The sequence below is a fragment of the Corylus avellana genome, chromosome ca2 (assembly GCF_901000735.1).
Source record: "Corylus avellana chromosome ca2, CavTom2PMs-1.0".
Classification (NCBI taxonomy): Eukaryota; Viridiplantae; Streptophyta; class Magnoliopsida; order Fagales; family Betulaceae; genus Corylus; species Corylus avellana.
Window position 1 is genome coordinate 30,493,162 of NC_081542.1, and position 18,440 is coordinate 30,511,601.

The 18,440-nt window shown below is 35.6% G+C and overlaps 1 pseudogene; it reads right to left on the reverse strand.

Moving 5' to 3' along the window:
• Window positions 1-7,769: 7,769 nt before the first annotated feature.
• Window positions 7,770-17,195, reverse strand: LOC132169565 (MDIS1-interacting receptor like kinase 2-like; annotated as a pseudogene).
• Window positions 17,196-18,440: the final 1,245 nt, after the last annotated feature.

Sequence of the window (18,440 nt, forward strand, 5' to 3'; positions counted from 1 at the left end):
ATACACACAATCAATGAATAGGTGTAACCCATCTTCGGTTGGCATGGATTATCTACCTAAATTACACAAAACTAGGGTGTAGTACAATCCGTCTTCCCTAGGCATGGCCTATCAAATCCTATTGATCATATGTCAATTAAACCCATTGTATAACCATCATCCTCATAGTCACAGAAAACAAGAATGATTTGAGATCAACAAAAGTAAAATACTTTCTAATACAAGAGAAGAATTTCACAAATATTGATTTTGAAATTTAAGAACAATTGCATTTAATAATTAAGAACAGAATCAAAAGGTAGCAATTCTCATAATTATACAATCAACATGCATAAATTGAAAATTTAGAAATTAAATACAATCAAACTATTGTGCTTGGATAGAGTTACATCAACACCCCACAAAGAGGTTTAGCTGCTCATGATCTTCTAAGCTCCAAAGACAATTTTCTGATTTCTAGCTCTAGGAAGTGGTGTGTCCTTTTTCTCAATGCTTAGAGGCCTATTTATAGGGCTTAGGAGAGTCCTAGAAGCCCTAGTAATCCTAGAAATTTCGGAGATTTAAGTCAAAGTCCAATTTGGATAAAGAAAACCTAAGTCCAAATCAGAATAAGATTCGCCCAAAATTGCGTTCCTATCTTGCAGGGCGATTTTGGCATTGTGGAGCTCTGAATTAGGAAAATTATATTTCACAATGATTTGTAGAAAATTTGAGTTAGCTTTTGAATGCCGCTTGAATCACTTCAATTGAATATCTGAGCTGAAAGTTATGGCCAAAATACCGAGACGTATGAAGAATCCAAATTTGAATCCAATCCGATTTTGACTCCAATTTGAGAAATTCCGAATTAATCCTTTTCTTTTTTTGATTAAAATTAACCATGATTGGTTAAGTTTAACCTTATCTTCTAGGTCTTCCCAATTTGCCCTTTAAGCTTCGAACTTTTTCGAAAACGCTTTCTTTTCTTCCAAAAACCTAAAAAACAAAGAAAATACAAGAAGGAAGTAAAATGGAATAAATTAACCAAACTAAAAGGTTAACACATGTAAGTTAAGAGCTTAAAATATGAATATTTTAACACTTAACAAGAGAGAACGTGTATTTTGATAAATGAGAGAGAAAACGTGTATTTTGAGTGAATGACAGAATGTGTGTTTTGAGTGTAGGTGGTTTAATTCCTTTAGGCTAACTTCTAGGGATTTAAATTTAAAAGTATGTAGATAATAGATAAGATAAGGAGGATAAGATCTTTTCAAATAGTATGTTTGTTTTATTAAACCTTAGCCTATTAAACATAGTCGATGTAACTTAAGTTTTAGGGATTTTTTTTTTTTTTTTTTTTGTAGTTGTTTAGTGCCAGGTAGATTTATTTTATAGTTGTTGGATTTTTTTCATTTTGATCATTTTAGTTTTTAGTTTTTGGCATTTTGCATTTTCATCATTTTAGTTTTGCATATTTGATTCAAAAAAAAAAAAAAAAAAAAGCCAACCATATTTTTATGAAAATTGTAAACAATACAATTATACAAAACAAGGAAAAAAATATCATTATAATTTATAAAAAAAGCCCATATAGGTTTAGCCTTTTAGGCCTAACCAAAAAAAATGGAAAAAATTACAAAAATGCCATGCCCATAACAACCTCCCTGCCTTACCCAACTTGCAGTACCCGCCCCGTTCAACCTGCCCCACAAAACCCGAACCTGGGCAGATAGGGCTCACTTTTCCAGGGCAGCGGGTTGGATTTTCCAAACCCACAGAGTGCGGGTCGGGTAGGGGAAAAGGCGGATACTCGACTCGCCTTGACCCGTGCCCACCCCTAAGAAGAAGGATATGGAGATGAAGAAAATGGACAAGATGAAGTAGAGATTCCACTTCCATTAAATGATTTTGAAGTGACTGATGGAGAGGAGGAGGACATTTACGTCAGTCCCAAATGTGAAGAAGTTCTACGGGCGGCTCGGGAGGCTGGATAGAAGTGATTCCAACCATGGGGTGTATCATCATCATCTAAGAAGGAGGTTAACACTGTAAAGGGTAAATTCAAACAGCCGAATTAAGAGGATGTGGAAAGTCCTGAACTGTGTAGCTTAGAAAGTGAAGAAGAGGATGATGAAGGTACATCCAAACGCAATAGAAGGAAGTATCCGGAATGACAGGGATTGCATGACCTTAAAGAGAAGGTTGAATTACATTTGGGATAGCTATTTGCAAACCTATCTGAGTTTAAAGAAGCACTACAGCTGTATGTAGTACATAATTGCTTCGATTACACTTACATGCATAACGAGAAAAACCGTGTTTCAGCCTATTGTAAGAAAAAAATGTTGATGGAGAGTTTATGCGTCATGGAAGAATAATACTAAATACTTCCAAATAAAGACACTAGTTGATGTTCATAACTGTGGAAGTCATTACTATAATAAACGAGCAACAATCAAGTGGGCAGCACACCGATACGTTGAAAACTTTAGAGATCAAACTAATTGGAAGGCTAGTGCTTTAAAAGAGGCGGTTCGAAGGGATTACAATGTGGAGCTATCTTTGCTTGATTGCCACCACGCCAAAAGAATGGCATTGAATTTGTTAACATGGACACATGATGAGCAGTACAAACTTACAAGAGCGTATTGTAATGCAATACGTAAGTGGAATCCCGGTAGCTCAACTTACATACAAAGAGATGGTGTATTCTTCCAAATGATGTATGTTTAAGTGACTACTTGTAAGCGAGGTTTTTTGGCTAGATGTAGGCCGATAATATGTGTAGACACCTACTTTATAAAAGGTCGTCATGGTGGGCAGCTACACATGCTACCATTGAACGGGATGAGAATGATGACATCTTCCCAATAGCATATGCTATATGTGAGACTAAAAATAGAGCCACATGGGCATGGATTTTAAACTTTGTTGGAGGATATTGGGAATCCAAGAGAGCACACATGGGCATTTATGTCTGACAGACAAAAGGTAACAACCTGACATCCTAATTGAATGAATATTTAACATTTGTGACAACATTTGAATAACATATGTTAATTAAATTGTTCTCTTCTTACACAGGGACTAATGGAAGCCATGGAGTATTTGATGCTTGATGTAGAGCACAGATTATGTGTTAGACATTTGCATCGAAACTTTGAGAACAAGGGCTATAAGGGCAAGGCATACAAGGATGCATTGTGGGGTGCAGCTCAAGCAGCAAATGAAAATCAATTAAAGTACTACATGTCTGTGATAAAAGAAATGGATACTGTAGCCTATGATTACATCGAGAAGGTGGACCTAAAGATCTGGTCAAGGCATGCTTTCAGGGCATATAGTTGCGGTGATATACTTCTGAATAATATAGTTGAGACTTTCAATGCATAGGTACTTGAAGCTAGAGATTAGCCCATTCTTACTTGCATGAAGATGATAAGGTGGCAACTAATGAATCTGATTAGCCAAAAAAGGGTTGGTGTAGCAACGTCAACCAATAATATTTGTCCTAAGATTGTTAAAAAGTTAGATAGGAACTAGTCAGATGCTAGAAATTACATTTCCCACTGGAGTAACTACTTGACATTTGAGGTTGACCACAGTCATGAGACTATGAGAGTTGTCAATCTAAATTCAAGAACTTGTGGATGTGGTAGGTGGCAGTTGATTGGCATTCCATGCCCTTATGCTTGTTGTGCAATTTATGCAAATAGGAAAACTCCAGAGAGCTATGTAAGTAAGTGGTACTTCATGGATACATATAAGAAGTCATATGCATATAACATTGAGCCGATGCCTGGCCCTAAAGATTGGGCTATTGAAAATGATGTGGAACTCATAATGCCACCTTTACCCAAAAAACTTCGAGGTAGGCTGAAGAAGGTGAGAAAAAGAGGAGCTGATGAAAACAAGCTTGACGAAAGTGTTAAGGTCACTCAAAAAGGGTATGATGTACGGTATAGAAATTGCAATTAACTGGGCCATAACTCTAGGAGTGGCACCCAACCAAAGAATCCAAATAGGAAGATATGGCCAAAGAAGGTTAAGAAGATAAAGCCGAACACTTACACTGAGGTGAGTTTCTACATAATATTCTACGGTAATTTAACATTTGACATTTTTAATGTTTTTCATATTGGTTTTTTTGATTATATGATGTAATAGGGAGGTATGTCAAAGACAATGCATCCAACTGACATACCCCAACCAGTTGCCATCCCAAGTGGACAAAGTAGGAGTTCCATCAAGCTAGATAGTAGGTAGAAGGTCAGCTAGGCTACAATCAATGGTGAGTTCCTCAATTTTGTTTGTTGTGTAGTAGATTCGACTGCCATATAGAGCTAATTTGTGTGCATATTGTTAATTGTATTGCCTATGTTGATGTAGGTTAGCCCATCACAGCCAGTGGGGCAACACCAACCTCATCCACAGCCAACACAATTCAAGACAACAGAATAGGGATTATATGAATATGACAATTATGTAATTTTTGTATAAAAGATGTGTCAAACTTTTTTATCTTAAATATGCCCCTTATAGTTTTTTTGTGACAATGTGGGTTAGTGGAAGTTTGTGGCATATTTGGATGGGTTAATGAAAGTAATTGTTTAGTTTGAATTTTTTGTTTTTTGTTTTTTGTTTTTTTTTTGCTTTTTTGCTTTTTTGCTTTTTTTTTTTTTTTTTTTTTTTTTTTTTTTTTTTTTTTTTTTTTTTTTTTGTATTGTATTGTATTGTATTGGATGGATTATATTTTTTTTGTGGAATTTGTGACAAATATACATTGTGAAATATTTGGGGATGGATTATATATATATTGTGGGTATGCAAAATGGTCCAAATTAGTATACCAACATGTTGTACAACTTGACAATGGGTATGGAAATTATGGTCAAATTTGGAATGTACATAATTTGGTCAAATTAAATTGTACTACTTCCCTACCCATTGTGCATACCCATATATGTACATGAATTCCATAAAATAACAACGTTTACATCAATTCATCCATTCATAGCTCATCAAGACACAATAATAACTCATCAATACATACAACATTAACAAAACATTTAGTTAATTAATGCAATAACACACAAGTGTATAACTAATCACTTAGATAAATACAACATTACAAAATACTCATTTACTTAGTGCAATAATACCAATCGACACTATTATCAACCATGACAACCATAAACCAAACATGAGAAATTTCTCTCTTGCGCTATACATATTATTCACCTTTTCTAGTAGGTAAGTATTTCCAATTGTCTATCATCGTCCTTCTCTAGATGATTTACCTTTCCAATGTAGCCATCACATTTAGTCTCAAGGTCTTTCACCATTGCCAAATATTGATAATTTTCATTCCCCAGCTCTTTCACCTTATCCAACATCACAGGAATAACTTTCATTCCTTTTTTCACAAATTGGTTTGTCCATCCATTTAAAAAATCGGCATGCTGCTTTTTTCTACATATATATAAAATATGATTCAAACCAGTACACTCACTTCATGTTATTAACACTTCAATTTTGAAAAATATCAATTTTGATGTAAAACATGTATAGATTTGTGGTGAAATGAAACTACTCACGTTAGAATCATAGGTAGCACAACTCCGAAATCTTCTTCCAGAGTTTTCTAAAGTCCAAGATGTCTTTAAAGATGCAAGTAACGAGCAATAACAAACACAAGACATTTGAGTACAGTCCACCGAAGTAGATCCAAATCCAAATGATGACTTCATCTACTCCTAATGAAAATAGCGTGAACTTAATTTGGATACCGTATTCACCGAAAAAACCATCCAAAAATTTGGTTTGAATTTGAGTATATACCTTATCCAAGCCAAGAGAAGATTCATTTCCTTTGGATTTCCGTACTCGACCTAATGACATTTCCTTCTCCGCACCTTCCAGTGCGAGTTCTCACGGTCAACGGATGGAAGGCAATTCGAGATCCCTTATGCATGCATTTGCAAACCAGATTGAAGCTCGATTTGAGGACAAACGATTTAAACTCAATTTAGGGATAACCGATTTATCGATTCTAGGGTTCAAGTCATTTGGGGATAACTGGGTGTGTGGCTCTGGGTTGAAGAAGAAGAAGGAAGGGAACAGAAGGAAAGGTAGCTCGACATTTCCATACGTACCCGTGAGTCTGATTTAATCTCGATTCGGGGAATAGTAGAAGAACTGACTCTGGAGCTCGATTCTAGGGTTCATGCGATTTAAGGGTAAATGGGGTATGCTACTCGGGTTTGAAGAAGAAGGACGAATTTGGTTAGATGATGTGGCTAGTTAAATGTGCCAACATGGAACGAGGGACACATGTCGGCCTTACAGCTCATTTACGTGGCGATGACGTGGAATTCCGTTAATTGGGATTGACGAAAACTAATGTGGTATTGATTTTGTCTTTTCCTATAGGTTAGGTACCATTTCTGACTGTTTTGGAATCCTAGGGAGAAAAAATAAAAAAATTGAAACCCAAGTATAGTAAAACTGTAAAACTGTTAATTGGAGCACTTTCTTCTATTTGTAAAATTTCTTTTAAAACTTTTAATTATGAAAATAACTCAATGGATAGAAATTTCCTCCAAACCAGTTTAGAGGAAATATCTTCCAACCCATTTAAAATAGTGCAAAGTATCTATAAACATTTAAAAGGCACATTAAATTCTTAACGTCATTAATAGCAGTTTACTAATTTAGTTCAAATTTAATGTGACTTTTAAATAGTTATCGACACTTGGCACTATTTTAAATGGTTGGAGGATATTTCCTTCAAACTGGTTTGGAGGAAATTTATGTCCTAAATTAAATCTAAACCATCAATATCATAATAGATATCAATCATATCATGTTTTACGAAACCTTGTAGATTAAGACATTTGTTTTGCAAACTATCATTGATTTTAATTTCTTAAAATTAACGAAAAAACCAAAAATGTTTTCGTTATTCTTAATTGTAAAAATATTTTCAAAAATCAAATAAAAATAATAATGAAAGTGATTGATTGAGCTTTTTGGTAACTAACCTTTTTTTTATCGCTGATAAACTATGGAAGGATTTTAATAACTTAAAGGATCCGGCTTAGGTGCCGTAGTTCAAAACTATGCACCATGCTGTAGCCCAAAACGACCCAGTTTGGGGTCGTTTTGGGCAATAACAAAATAGTTTTTTTAAAGTAAAAGAAAAATAAAAATAAAAATATTAAAAAATTAAAACTACTAAAAAAATAAAAGAGAAAGAAAAAATAAAAAAATAAAATCAAAGGGGTGGCTGGAGCCACCCTTGGCTAAATTGGGGTGGCCAAACCACCCCATTTTGGCCAAAATGGGGTGGTCTAGCCATGCCCAAAAGGCCAACAGAAAATAAAAAATAATAAAAAGGTCTGGGTTTTGGGGTGGCCGGACCGCCCCAAGGACCACCGTTCCCAGACCACCGACCTTCAAAGAAACGCAGAGGTTCTCGCCTTTCTCTGCCCTCTCCTTCATTCAAAACCACCAAAGTTCTCTCCTCCTCTTAGTCTTTCTTCAAATGTATCTTCTCCTCCAATCCCTTCTAATCTCTATTTAAGAAGAATATTGAAATAAAGCTTAGGTGTATTTCTAAAGCTGTGTAGCTATTTGATTGAGATTTTTCCTCTGTTCTCACCCTCCGATCAGTCATGGCAGTGGCAGAAAAACAAACTGAAGCCCACCTGGATCTTGAGTACTCAATCCCCCGGCCACGCAAATCCGACGACCACATCCACATGAGTCCCACTAAGAAAATCCTCCTAATTCTCTTCGCCGTCATCATTGTCGGCTTCATCATCTTGTACAATTTCAGCCCCGCCAACCTCAAGATCCATGTCACTGACGCGTCTCTCGCGCAGTTCAATCTCACCAACAACAATGCGCAGCTCAACATCAGCATCAGAAACCCCAACAAAAGGATTGGATTATACAACGACACCATTCTCAAACCGGCCATGCCCTTTGATTTTTCTTTCTTTTTTTTTTTTTAGTAGTTTTATTTTTTAAATTATTGATTTTTTTTAATATTAAGTGAATTTTTAATTATTTCTTTTAAAAAACCTATTTTTTTATTGCCCAAAACGAACCCAAACTGGGTCGTTTTGGGCTACAGCATGGTGCGATAGTTTTGAACTACCACGCATAAGCCAGATCCTAACTTAAAGAATGAGTAGTTGACACATAGTGAAATTATGGAGAAGAAGAAAAGATTTCAAATTTGTAAAGAGAGGAGTTTGTAATTGAATAAAATATTTTAGAAACTTTCCATCTTTTAGCATTTATTTATTTGTTTTTCCCATTTGATTTTTTTTTTCTGCTGGAGATGCCCCGTTTGGTTTGCGAAATAAACTCTTGGAATGGAATAACTAACCCTATGTATAGTTATTCATTTGTAATGAAATTATGGTGAAATAGCTGGCAAATAGTGAAATTATGGAGAAGAAGAGAAGAATTCAAATTTGTAAAGAGAAGAGTAATTGAATAAAATATTTTAGAAACTTTCCATCTTTTAGCATTTATTTTTTTGTTTTTCCCATTTGATTTTTTATAGGTTGGACATGCCCCATTTGGTTTGCGGAATAGGCCCTTGGAATAGAATAGCTAACCCTAGGTATAGTTATTCCTTTGTTTGATAACACTCTATTTCCATGGGACTACTAATCTCATATACACAGGGTTAGCTAAGTTACTAAAAAATGAGTCGCTTAGCTATTGATTTCCTGTGTGATTAAATTAATCGTGTAAATTGCCACAAAAAAACCCCACCCACTCACACCCACGCCGTCTCTCTCTCTCTCTCTCACTCACTCTCTCTCTATTTCTTCTCTATTTGATCTCTCTCTGTTTCTCATTTCTTCGTTTCTCTACAAATAAACAATTTTTCATGCCTCTGTCTGTTTCTCTACAAAGAAATTTTTTTTCATCCCCTCTCTCTCTCCGTTTCTGTAGCAGCTTTTTTTTTTTTTTTTTTAATTCCTTTTTTTTTTTTAATTATTTTTTTATGGCATCCTCTCATTGGTATGCATATATATTGTAAACAAAATTCATAACAATCGTCGTTGTATATAGAAAATTTTTTTCATTCCCGTGTCTCTCTCTTTCTCTATCTCTCATTCTCTCTCTCTGTTTCTATACTACTTTTTTTTTTTTTTTTTTCAATGGCATCCTCTGATTGGTATGTATATATACTGTAAACAAAATTCATAACAATTGTTGTTGTATATAGAAATTTTTTTTTCATCCCCCTCTCTCTTTCTCTCTCTCTCTCTATTTATGTACCAGTCTCTACATCCTCTCATTGGTGTGATATGATGATTATGTGATTTTTTTTATATAAATAATTTTATAATATAATTGCGAAAAATGGCCAACATAATTAATATATATATAATTGTTTATGTTTCAAAAAATAAAGAAAGAAAGTCCTTAACAATTTAAATTGTATTGTGTTATAAGGGTATTTTAGGAAATTTGATCAGAATATGATTTCATTCACCAATATATTGCGCTGTACCAAACGAAGGAATACATAATCAGTGTTCTATTCTAACGTTACAACCAAACGAAAGAATATGAATAGCTAGTATATTCCACACTCTTCAATTCCCAGTAATAGCTAATTTGTTTCCAATGGATTGAATTTTTTATAATGATTTGATTCCCTTCTTTATTGTTATCGATTTTTTAAGCTTTATTTATTTCAGAATGTCGGAGAATCAAATAATATCAATGCATTTTTTTTAAAATTAAGTAGGGGGCCTTAATTAAAACGTATATATTGACAACAAATATGTATTTATTTATTTATTATAGAAATTGTTTTATTAGGATTCATTAATTGGAGGCATTTTCCATGATTAGGAGCCTTAATTAAAGAATATGGATGGTAAGGATGACTTGAAATTTTTTTATTGAATTTTTTTAATTGGAGGCCTTATTAAATTGGGGGCCCTAGGTGGCAGCCTAACTCGGCTAAGGGTTGGGCTAACCCTAAGGTTAGACATATAATATTAATTCATGGATAAAGTTTTCCTCCAAACTGGGTTGAAAGAATTTTCTTTAACGTAATATATAAATGTGACATGTGTACCTTTAACATGTGAGATGCACATTTTTTTTAATAGCATGGATAAAGTTGAAATAAATTTTATTGAAAACTCATATGTATCTCACATATTATTAAAATAAGTAATACATGTTACTTTTACATATTAGGTTAAAAGAAACTCCTTTGGCCCTTTGTCCTAAATTTATTCACTTCATTAATGTTCAAAATTTAGGTTTCATATTAAAGAAGGGCCGGGACAGGAAATTCGTGTTTCATCAATGTATATAGGGGATCCGGATCCTCTCCAGTTAAAATAAACTGGAAAATATCCAGTTTACGGTTCAGATTTTTTAAAAAAGATCTAAGGTGCAAAATCTATCACATCATCAAACAGCCAGTTAACAGTATCTGAAAGAAAACCTAAACTTTAACGGCAAATCCCTCTTCCATCCAAACCCATATCCCTCCCCATTTCCTCCACCAGTGGCTATTTCTCTGATTGGGTTTTTCCACGGCAACCTCCTCCGTCGCTACTCGCTTTTGGTGTGCCATTGGCCACAAGGTGTTCGAGTATTTCTTTCGAAATGGAAAAGTGGTTTTTTTTTTTTTTTTTTTTTTTTCTTTCTCACTTTTGTTTGTTTCTCCTCTGTGTCTTGGAAGAATGGTAGTAACTGCAAAAACCCAGGAAAGGATTAGAGGAATGGGGATATGTTGAAGTCAAACCCAGTAAAATACTCAAACATCTTGTGCCAGCATGAAACCAGGAAGGTTCATAATTGTATAAAGCTTCATTCCTTTTTTTTTTTTTTTTCTTTTTAATTTTCTCAAATGGAGTGTTGATATTTGCTGAGGAACACCTTACACAGAAGCCTGTATGTTTTGGTGGCTCATTAAGTCCCTATAGAGTTGAGGATTCCTCTAAGCCGAGGAATTGAGATAGGGATTTTTGAAACAATTTGAAACCGAGAACTTTGACATGGTTGCGAAAAGCTGATCTTTTGTTTGTGGCTAAAGAACACCAAAATTCATCTGACGATGAGGTGGTGGTGGAGAAACCTGCTGCCGGTACGTACGGGAATCATTTTCGATCTCAAGCTCTTTGGGAAGCATTATCGTGTCTAGATCTCTCTCTTTTTCTCTCAAGCAATAACACTCAAACAAAGAGTCTTCTTCCTTGTTCTTTGTTCATGGCCAAGGAACACCAAAAGCCAGCGATGGAGGAGATGGTGGTGCAAAAATACATCACAGAGAAGGATCCGCCGGAGCCAGAGAAGGTACGGTGGTTGAGGAAGTGGGGAAGGAAGAGGGGAATTTGGGTATGGATGAAAGAGAAGATTTGAGGTTAAAGTTAACGTTTTCTTTAGATGACAGAGTTAGAGCTCATTTTTTTAAAAAAAAACACGTGGCAATATTTCAACCTTCGATTCTTTTAAAACAATCTGGGCCGTGAATAGGATCCCTTTCCTTGCATCCTGTTCCTACCCAGTTATAGATGGCGAAAAGAATTTGTCAGAATCTTAATTAAAGGGTTCCCCATCCTGTAAAAGTCTAGTTGAGAATGAAATCTTTAGTTTCGGTAAAGTGTACCCACGTCATTGAAAAAGGCTAACTTTTCTCATCCGGGTGTTCGAGTCCTCCCAGGTATGTCTGTTTCCCAAGCTTTAGCAATCTATTCTGCCATTGTGAAAGTTGGATTTCTTTGATATTTTGTGAATCTAATCTTTTGGGGGTGCTCTGCTTTCAGAGTAGATGTTTGATTGTTTAGATCCGTATGGTTTTGTCAATGTGATTATATATTGTATGCTTATGCATTTCATTTTTCTTGTTTTAGTTTACATTTTTTTTTAGATTGTTTTGTCGTGGGTTGGATTTGGAATGTGGAGAGGTTGTGATTTTCGTTGGGATTTGATATTTGTTGTTGAACTGAAGTAGATTTGGTCCTACTTTTGATTTGCTTATGAGGTTTCAAAAACAAGCTTCTATTTTATTTTTTGTAATTGTTTCATTTCCCACATGTTCTAAATGTAAATTGATATGTGGGAACGATAAGTTTGGAATATCCTTCATACAGAATAATCTGCTTATTAGCTTATTTTGATTGCTGATAAAATAGATTTTCGTCTTTTTAATGTGCTCTTATTGTGTATTTGTTTTGTGGTGAAAATAATCGGCTCCAATTAAGTCAATAGATACTCTAATGGAGATTACAAAGTGGGTAAAGGTTTGAGATGATAATTAAAAGCATAGGTTTTTTTTTTTTCAAGTTTTACCAAAACATTTATATCCTAAAGTAGCTAGGTTGTGTTTCTTTTCCATTTGATATCATTTATCATATGCATCAGTTATTAAATGCCTTCAACTGCTCCATACGATTCTTGTTGGTATTCATGGCTCTCATACCACATTGATAGGAACCCATAACAAAGAACAGAGAATACATTGATAATGAATCCAATTAGGGTTGGAAACAAGCTACAACTTTTGCATGCCTATAGAAAAATACAAAAGGGAAATAAATTTCCGTAGTTGGAACTTCTGTATACACTAGAAGAAGATACTACTTTTCTCCTTACTACAGTATGGGGGCATATTATGAAGAATGAATACAACTGTTTTTCATCTCAGCTAGTCGTACCAAAACCCACACATCTCAGCTAGCAACATTTGCTTAAGCTTCCCTGATTACCTGAGACACCCATCGCATGGTGGTCCTGTAATCTGGTGTTATGATTAAGCAGGAAAATGCTTGCTTCACCACGGAAGCCACTTCTTTCTCAAACAGAGCAGCAGGAGGTGGGAGACGCAGATCTAGCACTTCCTTAAGCTCAATGCTTTTCTCACCAGTGCTGAGAGAGGAAAGAAGCTCCTTTGGATGCTCTCCCACTATCACTTCAAGAGCTAGAACGCCAAAGCTATAAACATCACATTTTTCAGTAGCCTTCATTGTGTATGCTAGCTCTGCAACATTGCTGAAACGTTCATTTTTTTAGTAAGTATAAAAAGAAAGGAAAAAAAAAAAAAAACAAATAGTTTACGATAAGCATACCAGGTGCTATACAACCATATGTGCCTGCAATGAGTGTCCAATTACTAGAATCAGGCTTCATAATCCTTGATGTGCCAAAATCAGAGATGCAAGCTGATGTATGCCAAATATTGCATATTTGGACCCCTTAATTTACTTGTGTTAATCCTTTAGCTGTGTTATTATCTGATGTTCTGTGTTAGTTTTGTGTTTTTAGTATTTTGTAGGTGTTGAAGAAAAACTACTTTTTGGAAGAAAACATACTTTGAGAAGACCTAGATGATGTGGTTAAGTTTAACCAAATCCAAAAAATGGGTAAATCGGATTAAGGATAAGATTGGATAAAATTTCGAATTGGATTCAAATTCAGATTCTACACGTCTCAGTATTTTGACCATAACTTTTCGTTCACATATCCGATTGAGGTGATTCAAGTGGCGTTGGAAAGCTAACTCAAAATACTACAATTCATTGTGAAATAGAATTTTCCTAATTCTGACATTTACTATTCCAAAATCGTCCCGTAATTAAATAGTACAAACCTGGACGAATTGTATCCGATTTCAACTTGTAAAACCCTAAGTTTTAGGTCTATAAATAGGGAATTATCAGATTAGTTAAGGGGGCTACGAATTTGAAGATTGCAGAGGAGAAAGAAGAGAGTTTAAGGTTTTCCTAACTTTTGAATCTCTACTTTGTGATTCTTATTTGTAAGTACTCGATTTTACATTATGAATTCAATCAATTTTGTTTTGTCTTTCAATAACATGAGAGGCTAAACCTTCAACTAAGGTTAAAGATGAAGCCTCACTTATGAGTAGCAACTTTGTTTCATGTATGTAATATTTCCCAATTTAATGGTTTAATTGCTCTATTGTTTTACTTCTAATCAATTGGATTGAATAACTCTTGGATATCTTTTGTGATTCAAGGATACACTTGATGATTTAAGATTATTCAATATAATTGATTGCTTGGTTTTCTTTGTTAAAAATTGGATAAGATTTATATGTGAGAACTTTGGGGAATATTATAGATCATGAAATTATGTTGTTATGAATTTGTGAGTGCGGATTCCGAAACCTTAGTGCTTCGTCATAAGATTTCAATCACTTTAAATTGCTCATGCTTTTGCTTTTTCATTCAAACAAAAAAAATCTCTCAAAAATTTGGAACTAGACTAGGGTTTAATTAATTTAGATTTAAACTTGCTTTCAAGAATACAATTCCCTATGGGTTCGATCTCGCACTTGCAATTCATTAACTACAATTGATTCGTGCACTTGCGAGTTAAATAAATTTGCACAACACAAGCCTCAAACTCACTGTTGAGAAGCACATTTTTGCTTGATATGTCCCGATGAATGATTGGTGGTGAGCAGTCATGATGCATGTAAGACAAAGCATTTGCTATGCTTCTGACAATGTCCACCCGTTTCCTCCAACCCATTTCTTTGGCTTCTTTTTCATTGCTTAGGATACTAGCCAAGCTTCCCCGCTCAATGTAGTCATAAACTAGGAACTTGTGTGGCCCTTGAGAACAGAATCCATAGAATTTAACAATGTTTCAATGTCGTATTTTTGTTAATACTCGAATCTCATTCTCGAAAATCTTTGTGTCGTCTATCTCTTCACCTTCCAGGCACGAGATTATCTTTATTGCTAGCAAATGTCCTGTTGGCATCTCAGCTTTGTAAACTCTTCTGCTTCCACCCACCCCAATACAAAAGTTGCCGTCGAAGCCATTGGTGGCTTCGATGATATCTTCATATACGATTTTCCCATCAAAATTCAGTATTGAGAATAGATTTCCACTGTTTGATGGTTTACCTTCTTTTGGGTTGCTTCTCAGTTTTGCTCCACGGGAGGAGAGAGTAAAAAGCCAAACTACAAAAACAAATGCTAGCAGTATTACAAACAAAGAAGCTCCAACGATGACAAAAACTATTGAAAATGGAAAAGAATGCTCAAACTTGGAGAAAAATCAACTTGCCTTCTCATTAGAATTGCATGTACACTATATATACCAAGTCTGTTTTAGCTTAGTCTGAAAACAGAATTAGTTTGAACACGTGCACTTACAAAATAACAACCAACTTACAACTGAAACTTACAAATAACAACCAACTTACAACTGAAAGCTTAACTAATAAACTTGTAACTTAGTAGCTAAACTGCTCCTACAATCATGGAGTTTATTGCATGCTGATGTGGCAGCAGGGTAAGTCACTTGCTTTGGCTGCTCTGCTTGTACTCTCAATACTCTCCGATCTTTGCTTTGAGCATGATTCTCCGGTGATGTAACAATACTGCAGAGCTGCAAACCCTTTAGTTTCCCACATAAATCTTTGTTCTTACTGAACGAACTTAGAGGAGCACGGCGAAAGAATTCATTATCAGGAAGTGGACCTTCCAGTTCATTGTATGACAAATCGATGGTGGTTAAGCCAGTCATCTGCCTGAATGAAGAGGGAATGGCGCCTGAGAGCGTGTTGTGAGAGAGATTCAGGTGCTCTAACATTATCAAATTCCCAAGCTCAAAAGGTATTTCACCAGTGAGTAAATTTTGACTAAGATCTAGTGTGCCCTGCAGGGCTAGATTGCCAATCTTCTCTGGGATAGTCCCATTAAAGAAGTTCTTGCTCAAGCACAAATTCCGCAGCTTTGAGCACTCCCCAAGTTGTTCTGGCATTTGTCCGGTCAGCCCATTGCCAGAGAAGTCTAGCTCCTCCAGATGAGAAAGCCCACCAATTTCAGGCGGCACCTGACCTGAAAGCCGGTTGTCTCTCAATTGCAGGAAAATCAGATTCGATAATCTTCCCATCTGCTTCGGTATTTCACCGACAATATGGTTGGAAGAGAGATCAAGCCTTCCAAGTGGATCCAATTCGCCAAGCTCACGGGGGATTTCACCAGTGATGTTATTGCCTGCTAGTTTTAGAGACGTCAATTTTCTGCAGCCTCCCCAGTTACGTGAGAGCACCCCCTTCAAGTTGTTGTAGCTCAAATCAAGGTAATTGAGATTTGGATATACTCCCAAGTCCTCTAACTTTCCGTGAGTTTGTTTTTTTGGAGTGAAAGGCGGATGAGGTTTCCACAGTTTCTTATTCCTTTCGGTATGGGACCTGAGAAGTTGTTAAAGGATGCGGTGAAAAGCTGAAGACGTGATTGCAGACAGAGAGGGGGTAAGTGACCAGAGAATTTGTTTTCACCAAGCTCGAGTTTTTCTAGGGATGAGAGATTTGCTAATCCTTCAGGTACTGAGCCAGATAACTGATTCATAAACAGACGCAAATCAGACAGATTTTGAGCATTGAGAATACCATAAGGGAAGGGGCCCGACGAGTTATTCTGCTGTAAAAACAATATAGTTAGTTTTCTAAGGTTACCAATAGATGGAGGAATTGGACCTGTTAGATGGTTTCCAAATAAAGCCAAAACATCCAAGTTTTTCAAATTTCCTATTTCAAATGGAATTGGACCACTGAAACGATTGTTCATCAAAGCAAGCTCTTTCAAATTTGTCAAGAGGCCTATTTCTGAAGGCAGGAATCCGGTGAAATTGTTGTTTTGGAGCTCAAGGTATTCAAGCCTTGTCCAGTTGGTGACCAGACGCGGGTCTAGCTCTCCACCTATCAAGTTATTTCCAAGATAGAGCAAGGAAAGATTGGTGAGGTTGGTGAGGGAAAGGGGAAGGTTACCAGAAATGAAATTCATGGAGAGATCAAGGTAGGTCAGTCTTGAGAGTGTACCAATTTGGGATGGGATTGAACCACTAATAATGCTGTTATTCAGATTGAGGGTAACAAGGTTCGGCAAGGAAGACAAATCTAGGCTGCTAAGATTACCAGTTAATTGGGTGTCTTGTAGGTTTATTTGTGTGACACTTGCGGCCATGTTGCAAGCAATTCCAAACCACGTGCATGGGCCTGTTGTGTTGATCGTCGACCGTGCCGGCGGCATCCATGACCGGAGAGATGTTTGGTTTTGAAGGGTGTGTTTCCATCTGAGGAGAGCCACAGCCTCGGAGTTTGGTGTTGCTTCGTGGTTGGATGACAACATGTAACAAACAGTCACCAGTGCAAGGAATAGACAATTTTCACGGTAGGCCATTTCTCGAAGGGGGTTGTGGGTGGGTGTATTGGATTAATTGCTTGAAGCAAACTCCACGTAAATATAATAAAGAGAAGAATCGTTGCTGTGTGCGAGACTGAGTCAATGACCCGCGAAAGAAGTTAGAAAGTAAAAGATTTAAAAACAAATATGTATCATGTTAATATCATGCCCAAAAAAAAAATGAAACAATTTTCTAAAGAAACTAAGAATTTTACACCAAAAAGGTGCTAAGCTCTGATACCGAATGATGCCGGGTAGAACAAAAATTGTTCTAACAGTGTATGGTAGTAGTAGAAACTAAGAATTGAAGATTGAAAATAGAATTTAGGAAGAGATAGGGAAAAAATAAATAAATAAGTAATCTGAGAAATAACTTTGAAAGACTGAAATTTAGTTGATACTTCAAAACATAATTCACAATAATACACACCTACCTTAGGACATTCAGAGTATTAACCAAGCAAAATACTTGGAGAAAAATAAAATATAGAAAAACAAAAATATCCGTAAAAGACAAAGTAAAATTCTTGTAGACAAATAAATATCTTCAACTATTATGCTTAGTTATTTTCATTCTTGTGCTCATCTTATTCCCAAAATATTCTTTAAATATTATGTCTTATTCTCTGCATCGTGATGTCTAATTACTGAGACGGCAATATATATAGACAACTTTCGCATGTCTTCCCTTTCGAACAGAATTGATTTTGTACTCATTCAAGTTGATAATGATCTCCGCTAGATGAGCTGTGTATTTGATGTTCTAAAAGACTTATTTGCCTTTTGTTTTATTACTTTTTATTAACATGTATGTGTTGGCAATGGAAGATCCCATAGAGCATCTCCCTCGTATTATACAAACAAAACACAAAATCTATTTTTCATGCATTGGTAAACATTGTCACTCTACATGTGGGCTAACGCTATTTACCAATGCATAAATTTTTTGTTAGTTTCTCTCTCTCCATCTCTCTTTCATTATGGGCAGAGCATACAACCTTACTCTTAAGCTCTTTTGCCAATTTTCATTGTTGAAGTAAATGAACCACAGCTACAAAAGCAGATTGTCACCCAAGGAGAGCTACTAAGCAATTGTATCTTTTTCCATTTTTTTTTTTTTTTTTACTTGGAATAAAATAAATATATTTATTTATGTGTTTGATTTTTCGGGAGGCGTGTGTGAGGTCCATTATAATTGCAGGGTAAACAAAAAGGAAACAAAAACAATAGATCCAGATTTTT